At 40.0% G+C, this 10,905-nt stretch overlaps 1 protein-coding gene across 1 annotated transcript in view; it reads right to left on the minus strand.

Annotated features, from left to right (window-relative positions):
- LOC124157163 overlaps nucleotides 1-10,349 on the minus strand; it is a 373,770-nt gene extending 363,421 nt beyond the window's left edge. Inside the window, exon 1 of the mRNA XM_046531680.1 lies at nucleotides 9,458-10,349. The gene's annotated coding sequence lies outside the window, so the exon portion shown is untranslated. The remainder of the gene's footprint in view (nucleotides 1-9,457) is intronic.
- Between the last annotated feature and the right edge of the window lie 556 nt (nucleotides 10,350-10,905).

Genomic DNA, 10,905 nt, shown 5'->3' on the forward strand with positions numbered 1-10,905 from the left:
TTTTGTTTGAGGGCATTCAAAAATAAATATGAGAAATACGTGCGTAGCCACTGATGATGGTTTATGAAATTTTCGAGGATTTTAATATATTTAAAAATCAAAATCAACTGCAATTCAGAGTGGAATGATATAGAGTATAACCTGTTTAAATCAATAACAGTCAATATAAGACACGGTCTCAGGCGTTACTTTGTGGAACTGCTTCATCATAGAATAAAGTAAAATTACTTTGTTCTATTCCACACTTTATTTTAAATAGTACGACCCGGGTTTCTGCATCTCATGCTATCATCAGGTCAAATGTCTATCCTGATGATAGCATGGGAAGCAGAAATACGGGTAATACTATTTAAAATAAGGTGTGGAATGGAACAAAGTAATTTTATTTTACTCTACCAATAACAGTCAATTATTATTTAAAAAAAGGGATATTACATGATAAAATTTGATGAGAAACAAGTCTTAATATACGTTTCAAAATGCTCTTCAAACAATTTTTCGTACTCTCTATCACGCCGTAAAAACAGTAGGACATCTGTTTATGGAAAATTTCTGCTTATTGAAGGCGTTTACTGGGGATAAGCGATCATTCTTGCGAAAATATAAATTTGGAAGATATATCGAGAAGGGTCGACAGGGGTAAACTGTGGAACGAGCTATCCGGGGGCAGGAACAACGAGACGGCCTATATCGACCAAACATTTGCACCGGTTAGGGCGATTGACAAAGAGAGAGAGATAGGGAGGGAGCGAAAGGCTTGTGCTATTATTGATGCGCGTTTGTTTGTTTGTGTGCGAGCTTGCGCTCTGGTGGCGGAGGGACAAATGATAACGCCTTCGTCAGGAGATAGGATTGTGGCCTGTGGAGACTACAACGAGTCGCCTTATGGGTGGTGCGCAGTAACGCAGAGAGCGGCTGGCCGCTGCCGGGAACCAAGAAATGGGAAGGGCCCTTTGTGCCGCTCCCACTTCTCTCTCGTGCTAATGGCAGAGAGCAGAAAGACCGGGCGACCAGCCGCTCGCCCATATCGCCCTTGGCAAATGTTTGCCAACATACGTATCTCCCCGTCCGAGTGCTCGCACGCGTAAAATATTCCGCCTCTTATTATGTTAAGGTTTGGCGGCGGTAGTCCGCGGGGGACGGCGAATCGAGGAACGCGGAATGGAGAAATTCCTGAAAACGCCCGAAACTCCGTATCGTCCGAGAGAGCTAATTATTGTTTAAATAACCCCTCACTGCGATTTTCTGCGAGTGGACCTTTCTCAGCAAAATTTTACGCTTAATGTGATTGGGATTCTTTCTTTCTTTTCTTTTTGTGTGTCAAAACAGTTTCCTGAGAAAATGTGTCGTCATCGCTATTTGAGTGCCGTACTTAAACTATCGCGTGGCTGTCCTCATATGCTCCGCATAAGGATTTTCCCGAGGTAATGAGAAATAAAATTTAATCCCATATTTTCATTAAAGATTGATTCATTCACATGTGTGTGAAGGAAAACTTTAAATATTTTTTATTTCACTGGTGATAATAGTGGGTATCTCGTTTATAGTTCTGGAAATATTATGGATGATATTTTCTTGGTCCATCCTTGGCTTTTATTTATTTCTGTTTATATTATTAATTTCAACTTGAGGCTTCAGAGCGACTGGTGATACTGTTATATGTATCGTTTAAAATATTTTCATAGGTGATACTTTTTTCACTATCAAAAAGCAAACGTTCTCTCATCATCAACTCATCATCAGTGGTGTCATGGCTAAATTAGCATTGCGGGAGCGCACTTTTCTTAACTTATTTTACTAGTTAAATGTTCATCTGTTTTTTTTATTTCAAGATACGTCTGCATATTTTAAAATGTATATGCCCTTGGTCAATATATATCAGTATTAAAATCAATATTAAAATTTTTATTTTGGTTAGGAAAATATGTATTTGTAATTTTGAGGCATCAAAATTTATAAAAGTGATATTTGACTATAGTGTCTTCTCTTATGCAGTAACGTTCCGGCACCATGACACCACTGCTCATCATCACTGGTCAACAATCCTAAGATTAGTTTGACGCAGCTCTCCTCTAAATTCCCCCATCAGCTCATCTTTTCACACCTACGTATTTCTTCTATTTCACATCTCTCTTCACTTGTTCCATATATTTTGTTCGAGGTCTTTTCACACCTACAGTAATTAATCATAAGATAGGTTTGACACAGCTCTCCACGCAGTTCTCCGATCAGCTAATCTTATAGCACCTACATGATTGTTCTGCTTTACACCCGCGATCACCTATTCTATACTTATATCGCAGCCGTGGCCTGCTTCTATCGTCCTTTCAACCCACCTGGACTTCAACGATAATTTCTCCAGACCCTTGTGTCTTTTAATGTGGCCGATCAAATTATTTCGCCTTCTACCAAAGGTTTTCAAAAGACTTCTCTTCTCTCCTTCTTTTATAAGAACTGCACCGTTACTCACAAGGTCTATCCATTTGATCTGTATCATTATTTTACTTAACCATGTTACGAAAAATATACGTACTGTACATAATTATCTGACTTTCAGTGAATGGAAGAATAGTTTTATTTTTAAATCATGTATCTGGAATGTTTGAAGATTCAGCTAAAGCCTACCATAGCGCATTTTTCATGTTACTCGCAATTTTAGACATCAATGGCCGTTTTATTTGGTGATACCTCAGAAAAGCATATAATACAACGTTAATTTTTTTATCAAAACGGTATTTGCTTTCAAAGTGTAATTTTCATTTTTTCCGTGTGACCATGTATTTTCCTATGATTTATAGAATTCTATGGATTTTTCAGTGCAATTTCTTAGAAATTGAACGTGAAAGTTTTTGAACGGCATATAAATTAAGTGTTACTTCTAAGAAACTCTATTATTTGTGCATAGTTATATCACAGCAGTTATTTCAAAATGAAGTAAGATTTTGATTTCTGACTTGAAATTTGATGAAATACCTCTTTTGTCATCGCAGTCAAGGAAGTATTCACAGATGTTGATAAAATTTTCCGCGTATCCCATTTAATTGCCATTATCCCGTGTACAGATGAGGGTATCGAAGGAATACAGTTTCTATTCTGAGAACTTATCAAAAGGGATGTTAAGGCGAAAATAACGACTTCCCAGAAAACGGAAGAGGAGGAAAATTACAGGATGTAGGGACTTGGAAATATTAACGCCATAGGCAAACAAGACCCCTGTCTCACAAAATTTAATTCGGAAGCTGTGGAGGGATGATGATTTGTTAGATAATTGCTTCCATCAAAGGGAAGTGAAGGGCTAGTACTATCATTTGGTCTACGAAGTGAGGGTCGGAGGAACGATAGAAGTGATATGAAGGAAGAACCTACAGAAATGAGCTAAGATGTATGAATGATAATCAGGGGGGAGCGTACTCATTTAGCAGTGAAAAAATGTCAATTTCCATTGATGCCAAGGATGGCTACGTGAAAGATTTACAGGCTCACCTTTCTTTGTCCTACTCTCTTTTATGTATCGAAAGATGTGTCGACGATAAATACTTGATCGAGGAGTATCGGAGACATTGACTTTTTCAGCAATGATTAAATTCACGATGTAAATGCTTTGATAAATTCATCTATATAATTTTGCACATTGTTGCACTTTTGGTCATAGTTACCAATCAAGCGAATGAAATAGGTCATTTTAACTATAAGTACTTATGCGTGGAGCATTTAAGTTGTGTCTTTTTGGTTTATAACACGGCTTGGCAATTTTTTGTTCCACTCTCTAATTTAGTTGCATTCCCATATATACTAATGGCAAGGGTAATCTAACTCAAAAGACAGTTAGTTGTATTTTTGGAAGTATGCTATGTAGCTGTTTTCTGCCCTTCTCTTACTTTTTATTGGTAATTTTAGCATTCAAAACAATAGCCACAAGAGCCACTACACTCCCTTTGCTGGCTTACTGTTCATATTTTTAATTTCCCTTAGATTTATCCTTACGTTTCCCTTAAATGCCTTGATAATGCTATTTTTTAATTTCTCTTGTAGAATGGACTAAATGGACAAATGGTTATCGAGGAAAATTCTTTATAAAGAGCGATTTCTTTGCGGGAAACACGAAATTCCTCTTTCTCTACTGAAGTGCTGCTATGCCTTCTAATGGAAAAAAGGAAACTCTTCGTGAGGTACATACATACATACATGCCTGCAGTGGAGATAGGCTAAGTTTGTACGGAATCATCTCGGAGTGAAATTCAAAGCAAAACCTTCCGTGCCGCGTGCAAGTTTCTTGTTATTATTTTTTTCCTCGCTCCGTTCCCTTGGAGAGGAAAGTTTCGCCCGGGTCCAGAGGAGCGCACCAACCTCGCGGAGAGTTTCTCGATGAATAAGAAATGAAGTCAGGAAAACGTTCAGCCCGTATTAAAGTCGAGGTTAACGCATTAATGGGGGCATTTTAGAGATGAGAATCTCACTCGGCCAAATGTCCGGCGGAGCTCCTTTTTCTTCCGTGCACCCTTTAAGCGCATCATCTAACGCGCTAGGTGCTGGGAAAATGCGATCCACATGGGATAACGAGTTCTCCAAAAGGCTCGAGAGAGAAAAAAATCAAATCATGTCCAGCACCCAAGGGTTGTTTCTTTAATACTTTCCAGAGGGCTATGGAGCAGTCCCTCCTTATAAATAAATCAAGAAAACAGGGTGGCTCCCACCCGCTTCTTATTTTTTTAATCATTATTTTTCTGGCTTCTCCACCGAGCTTTTCCATTTATCTGCCTTAATGCATAAAAACTGTCTCGCCCGAATAATGAAACAAGTTGGGTGTACTGTTCCATATATTCCGGCTTTGGGATTATAATCCCCATGCAGCAACAAGGCCATTGGGATTACCATCCATTCTTTTTAACACTTAATCCTTTCATTTTGAAACCCTGGGAATAAAATCAAGGCACGCACACAGTTGGTATTTTATCGGGCTGCGTAGTATTTCTCTGACCAGGAACATTATTACTGGCTAGGGACTGGGTACTGCATTGCACGCGAATAATTGCGTTTCAAGTATTTCCCATCATAATCATAACCAATTCCAATTATTTCAGCCAATTTGCTGTTCTGAGTTGTCCTTATCCAGGATTATTTCCAGAATGTTTTCCTCCACAGCCGTACTTTTTTCATTGCGGGGGTGAATTTGGATACGACATTGTAGAAATAGGCTATATGTTAACATGTTTTTGCTTACCAATCGATAAGTGGTTGGAGAAAAATGAAAATATTGGAGCATGCTAAAGAAATTGACATCTTCAGATTGTAAGTACATCGTTCACGTGGAGACACGAAGTAAGGGTAGAATCTTATGTAGATATGTCGCGAAGTTCGGCTTCCATCGGGGCTAGGTGGACTTTCGACGATCGGAGGGGCAAAATCCAGGTTTAATTAATGACCCCCCTTTTTACAAAGAAAATATTTACGAGGGTTTTTGGTGCAGAGAATATGTAAAGCTTCTATTTCCTTTAATTTTTTATCGGTCGATCAGGGGATGCAACAACAGAGATTATTTTCGAATTAAGAGTAGGAAATCAGTAATATTCCTTGAAGTGGCAGCATAAGCAGGTATGACAGCAAAGAGCCCAAAGTTCTTTGTAAAAAATATTGTGGAGCATAGCGGTGGTGTATTTTTAATTAATGGTATCGGATTTCCAGCAAATAGTGAGTGGGGCAACGAGATGTATTCACGTAGTCTCTTCCTTAATCTTTAAATTTTACGAATTTATACATTGCCTTTCTTCTACGATAAGCATTCACTCCATTTTGTGCATTAATAACACATATTATGTTAGTAATGCACAAAAAGAACTGATTAAATTTTGATGCTACTTTCTGAAATGGATACAGAAATACTGGCGAGTCTTTATTTTGTAGCGATTTATTGTCCCAAGCGATGAGGTTCGTCCCTTGTGCCTGGAATCCGCTATGTCCCAAACCAATGCCGCGTGTTGTAGCACAGCGCTCGTTGAAATCACTCCCTCTGAACTTCAGCGCTGTACTGTATGAACTACTGCATGTATTTGGTGAAACTCGTAGAGGTGGAAAGGTGAGGGAAATGTTTATTTAACTAAATCGAAGGTATTTTAGGCGCGATCGCATTTTCCTACATGAAAATTCGTCATGAAATAGAAAATCAACTTTTTTGTGTGTTTTATTTTTCTTCCCAGATTTTAGTGAACTTATTATCGACTACATAGGATTTACCGCAGGGGTAGTCCATCCTTGCAATTTTGATTTGGAATGATGCAACAAAGGGATTTTTCTTAATAATTCAAATGTTTTTAGATGGAACTAAAATTTTACTTGTTACTGTATTCTTGTTAGTTAAGATAACATTCATTTTCTTCATTATTTTTCCTGGTGAGAATTGAAGTAAATAACGATATTAGCAGGCAATACCAATCACAAAGTAGTGGATTATTTTTGCTTTAATGATTTATGTCCATCGCCCCATCATCAACCCAATTAGGCTTTCATATCGGAGGGGGGGATATTTATCTTTATCCAGCTCGAAAATAGCGCACTCAAGGCGTTTATAGCGGGTAAATCTAACAAACAACAACGTAGGATGATCATAAACACTAATGCCGTGGATGGGGGAAACCTATCCAGACGGGAATCGAACCCGCGATCTTCGATTTGGTTAGAGAGGAATTTACCCCAAATCCTTAAAGGCCGACGAATAGTTACAATGAATAAGAATGGAAAATCACAAAAATCCATTCCCTGGATCGGGACTATCCACCCAGGTGAGACTCGAACCTACTACTTCGGCTGGCGAGGCCTCTACCCCACCACCACCGAGGCTGGCATTTGAGGCAGAGAGGAGAACATATTCCCTCTCATTGTGGATCGAAACAAGGCTCAAGCACAATGGTAGACAAAGCGCCGCTTTGGCGCCACCGCCGCGTCGAGATAAAGGAATTACAAAGGTGGACACCTCGCCGTAAATGAAGCGATGGGGCGCTTTGCCGGGGCTGAAATTCCGCCCTAACCACTCGGCGGGTGAAGTTGGGGAGGGATCGGGATATTCTCCACCCTCGCACTGCGCTGGCTGGGTCCCTGCCCTCCCACGGTCACTCAACCCTCAACTCCCCTCACGGTCAACCCCGCTCACTCTTGAGTGAGTGCGTCCCGCGACGCACGTCCGTGAACGGGCAAATTTGCGTAAGGTTTCACCCTTGAAAACATGTCCCGTGCGAGGAAAAAAAATTACACCGCATTATACACTGTACTGGATATGTGGCGAAAATATCGACATTTCTAGGACGTGCTAATAATGCATCGTTCACGCAAAGGCAGTCAGGATTTGGGGTGTAATCACAGGATGCTATTTATATATACGTACTACATCGCAAGCCGCCTCACTAGGCGGGGGTTATTGGGAATGCGATAAACAAAGAAAGAAAATGCTCAAATTAAGTTCTATTTTGCATTTATTAAAGTACTTTATCGTTTGGGATAAAAACGAACTTCCATGCCTATCCGGTATTCAAAATATCTTTCAGAAGTTATCATTTCTGTCGGGCCTGTCAATATATTATAATGTTCTCCTAGTGACTCTGAAAGATATGTATTCTCAATTGCTCAAGCAATCTCGTAACAATAAGGCTAGAGCGCAGCCTCCGAGTCTCTACCGTCTCCCAGGCCAATTCGTTTCAAATGTGTGTGATGCTTTCTGTTCGCCCGTTGCAATTGTGACGAACCGCGCAGCTTTCCTTGGTATTTAATTAGCTTCACGTTTTTTAGTTTCCTTTTTGTATTTGTATAAGTCTTAGTTTAACATTTGATGCATAATCCCAGGGACATATATACCATGAGTTTTACCTTACACCGAGGTTAGCTGATCATCCGAAAAGCAAAGCGACAAAAGCCAAGTATGATTATATCATAACCCTTTTGAAGAGAAAATATATATTCTTGGATAATTGAGTGTGGTTAAAATATTTAATAATGTATGGGCCGTGATACATTAAAAAAAATTGTTTTCCACATTAATGCTGTATCTATCAGTCCAAGGATCTCAAATGATTTTCACTAGTAGGTTTCATGGATGAATAAACTAAACTAAACTAAACTACGAAAATATCGATTTACACTAGGAGCTTAGAAGTAGATATTACACTATGAACTGGAAAACTACACTAGAAAAGAGCTTCCTTCGCAAGAAGAATCTAATGACATAAGAGGAATTGAGTTTGAGTATCCACAAAACATTTTTGCGTAAATTTTGCGAAGAATAATATTTTTTGAAAGAAGCTATCTTTGCATAACACGCCGTTTTTGCGTCTTACTTTTGTAATTATACTTAGGGGAAAAATATATCGTCGAAAGCATAAGTGAAGAAAATATAAAAAAATGATGGAGTATTTTTTCTGTGACAACAATTATTTTCTTAAACATTTGTCGCTCCAATTGATTGCTTATTCTTCTTGCGTCCTGAGCTGGCAGGAACGGAACATGGTTCTTTTACCGAACGTAAATCCCATAAAACTTGGCAGAGATTTTACGGAAACAAGAAGCGATGTTTCAGTCCGAACGCGTTTTATTTTTAAGTGGAAATGATTACTCAACCGGTCTAAAAAATAGCTTTAAGTTCTTCAAGATAATTATTAGTTTAAAGAAAGCTTAAAGTATATTATCGTCCGTCGTAAACGATACTCGGAAAAATATATTCCGTGAACAGTGGATATATAGATAACGCTTTTGAATTTGCCTTTTAAAATGGCTAAAAGAAGGCAAAGTTATTTCGCCCTCACGCTTGACTTCAAGAACGCAGTTTCACGCCTGTTGACATTTTGGTAGTATGCGTTGTCATCTTATCGATTGCTGGTGACAAATAGTTGGTGTAGGATTTTTTACATGAACGTCAACTTTGTAATGCTAGTGTATGTTGTATTTGGCTAAATATTTACCCACCAACTTTTGGTAATTACTTACGTATCATAATTAGTAGACCTCACATAATTGTTAATTAAACTGAATCATCGCATGCTTTCATGATAATTTAATTTGGTCTTTTTGATATTTTTATGAAATCTAGTTCTGATAGAAAGTATGGGTTTGAGTTATCCTACATTTTTCGTGAAATGCGAAGGGTTAATGTAATTGGCGAGAGAATTCTCGTCTGTAATAAGAGACTTCATTTTTCAGACACTATATGGATGCACTAATCTCTCATGATCTGTTCAGTGTTCTGATGGTATGCTAGGCGGTAAGCTATGGAATGCGTTAAATTTCATGCGTCTGGAAACATGGCGAAAACTTTCTATCCCGCTAGACCTTTAGATGTGCGGGATTTGACATTGAAAACTCGCTGAGGGCCTCGTAGCGTTGTGCGCGCACAACTTCGCTCAACTCGACGCTTGACGAAGGGAAATGGCATTTGCGCCAACTTTTCTTTTCCGAAGGAAAACAAATATTTACTCACCTCTCTTGTTTTGGTGACAGGTGTCGGCCGGTTTGGCTTTAAGGACGGCAGAGTCTCCTCACTCGGCACGAGGAGGGGTTAAGGACCCGGAGACAGATTCTTGTCGGCCTCCTCTCTTTTTTAAAGTGATCTGCAGGCACCCAGGATCACGCCAAGCGCGTCCTCGGGCTTAGGGAAGAAGGTGAGTGGACAGCGTGGCTTTCGGGCCTGTCAACTTCAGTAGGGGTGGGCTGAGAACACCTCCGAGTCGGCTCAAACGAAAAACAAACTGGCTATCGATAAGGATTCTCCTTTGCTCTTGCTTCCAACTGACTCGTGCACTCCTGTTTGGCAGCCACTCAAATCCGCGTCCACCAAATTATTATTATTTTTATTGAGGGACGGTATTGGCAGTGCCAGTTTTAAGGGATCTCCTCTCGCTGGATATAGGGGGGAGTTCTGGTGGGTCTCTCCCACCGACACTAAGTTTGATCGATCACCGTCGAACTCGTGATTCACTCCCGGTGGAGTCACGCCCCTCTGCCGGGACGTCAAGTTTCCCCCGACTAGAAACACGGCGCACTCGCAAAACAGAAAAATAAACACGCCCGTAGAGTCTCGGATCTCTTTGGGTATGCGCTGTGGGTATTCACACAGTCGCCGCGCGGGAAAAAAATATTGTAACAGCACTTGAACAGAGTAAACACACGTACACGAGGGAAATACCCCACTATTTCCTCGATTATTTTTTCTTTCGATCGACTCAAAAAAAACTTATATCGCTCGGACACTTTGGATTCTGGGCGATAAAATTTTCTCACATTTATTGGTGGATTATTTTTATTGTTGTTGAAGGTTGACACAAACACGTCGTGAACACGAAGTTTCCCGGACTCCGTCCCGAAACAAACTGAAGTGGCTGCCTGGACGCTGCTCTCTCGGTTGTCCCTTCCCCTCCAGCCCCCCTCCCACGCCAACACCCTCTCCTCTTCCCCTCCGCCGCCGCCGAACGACCTGTAATGCAGCCGGAGTCAGCGCGCATGCGCGGGAAGAGAAGAGCTATCTCCCTTCGATGCATGTGACAGGGCCTATTCAGGAAAGACGGGAGAACGATGTTCACTGTGTGTCACCTCAATAATCGTGCAATAATAAGGATGGTAATAGGACTAATAAAATCGTAGGATGTCCCCATTCTCAAGAAACATGATATCTTCTGGTACCAATGATACTCTATTTACATCTATGTGCTATCCCGCAAGCCGCTTCGATGGGCAAATGGCGGTTTTTTTGGGATAAAAACTGTTAAAAATTAAAAGGAAAATGCTCTAATGTATTTCCAATTACCATTTTAAAAAGACATTCCGTTTTCGAGGGTAAAGCAAATTCCCAAATCTATCCGTTCGGAGAAATTTCTCCGAAGTTTTTTATAATTTTCTTTATTCTTATCGTTTCATTCGGATCAGAAAATA

The sequence above is a fragment of the Ischnura elegans genome, chromosome 4, assembly GCF_921293095.1.
Source record: "Ischnura elegans chromosome 4, ioIscEleg1.1, whole genome shotgun sequence".
In the NCBI taxonomy this organism is placed as follows: domain Eukaryota; kingdom Metazoa; phylum Arthropoda; class Insecta; order Odonata; family Coenagrionidae; genus Ischnura; species Ischnura elegans.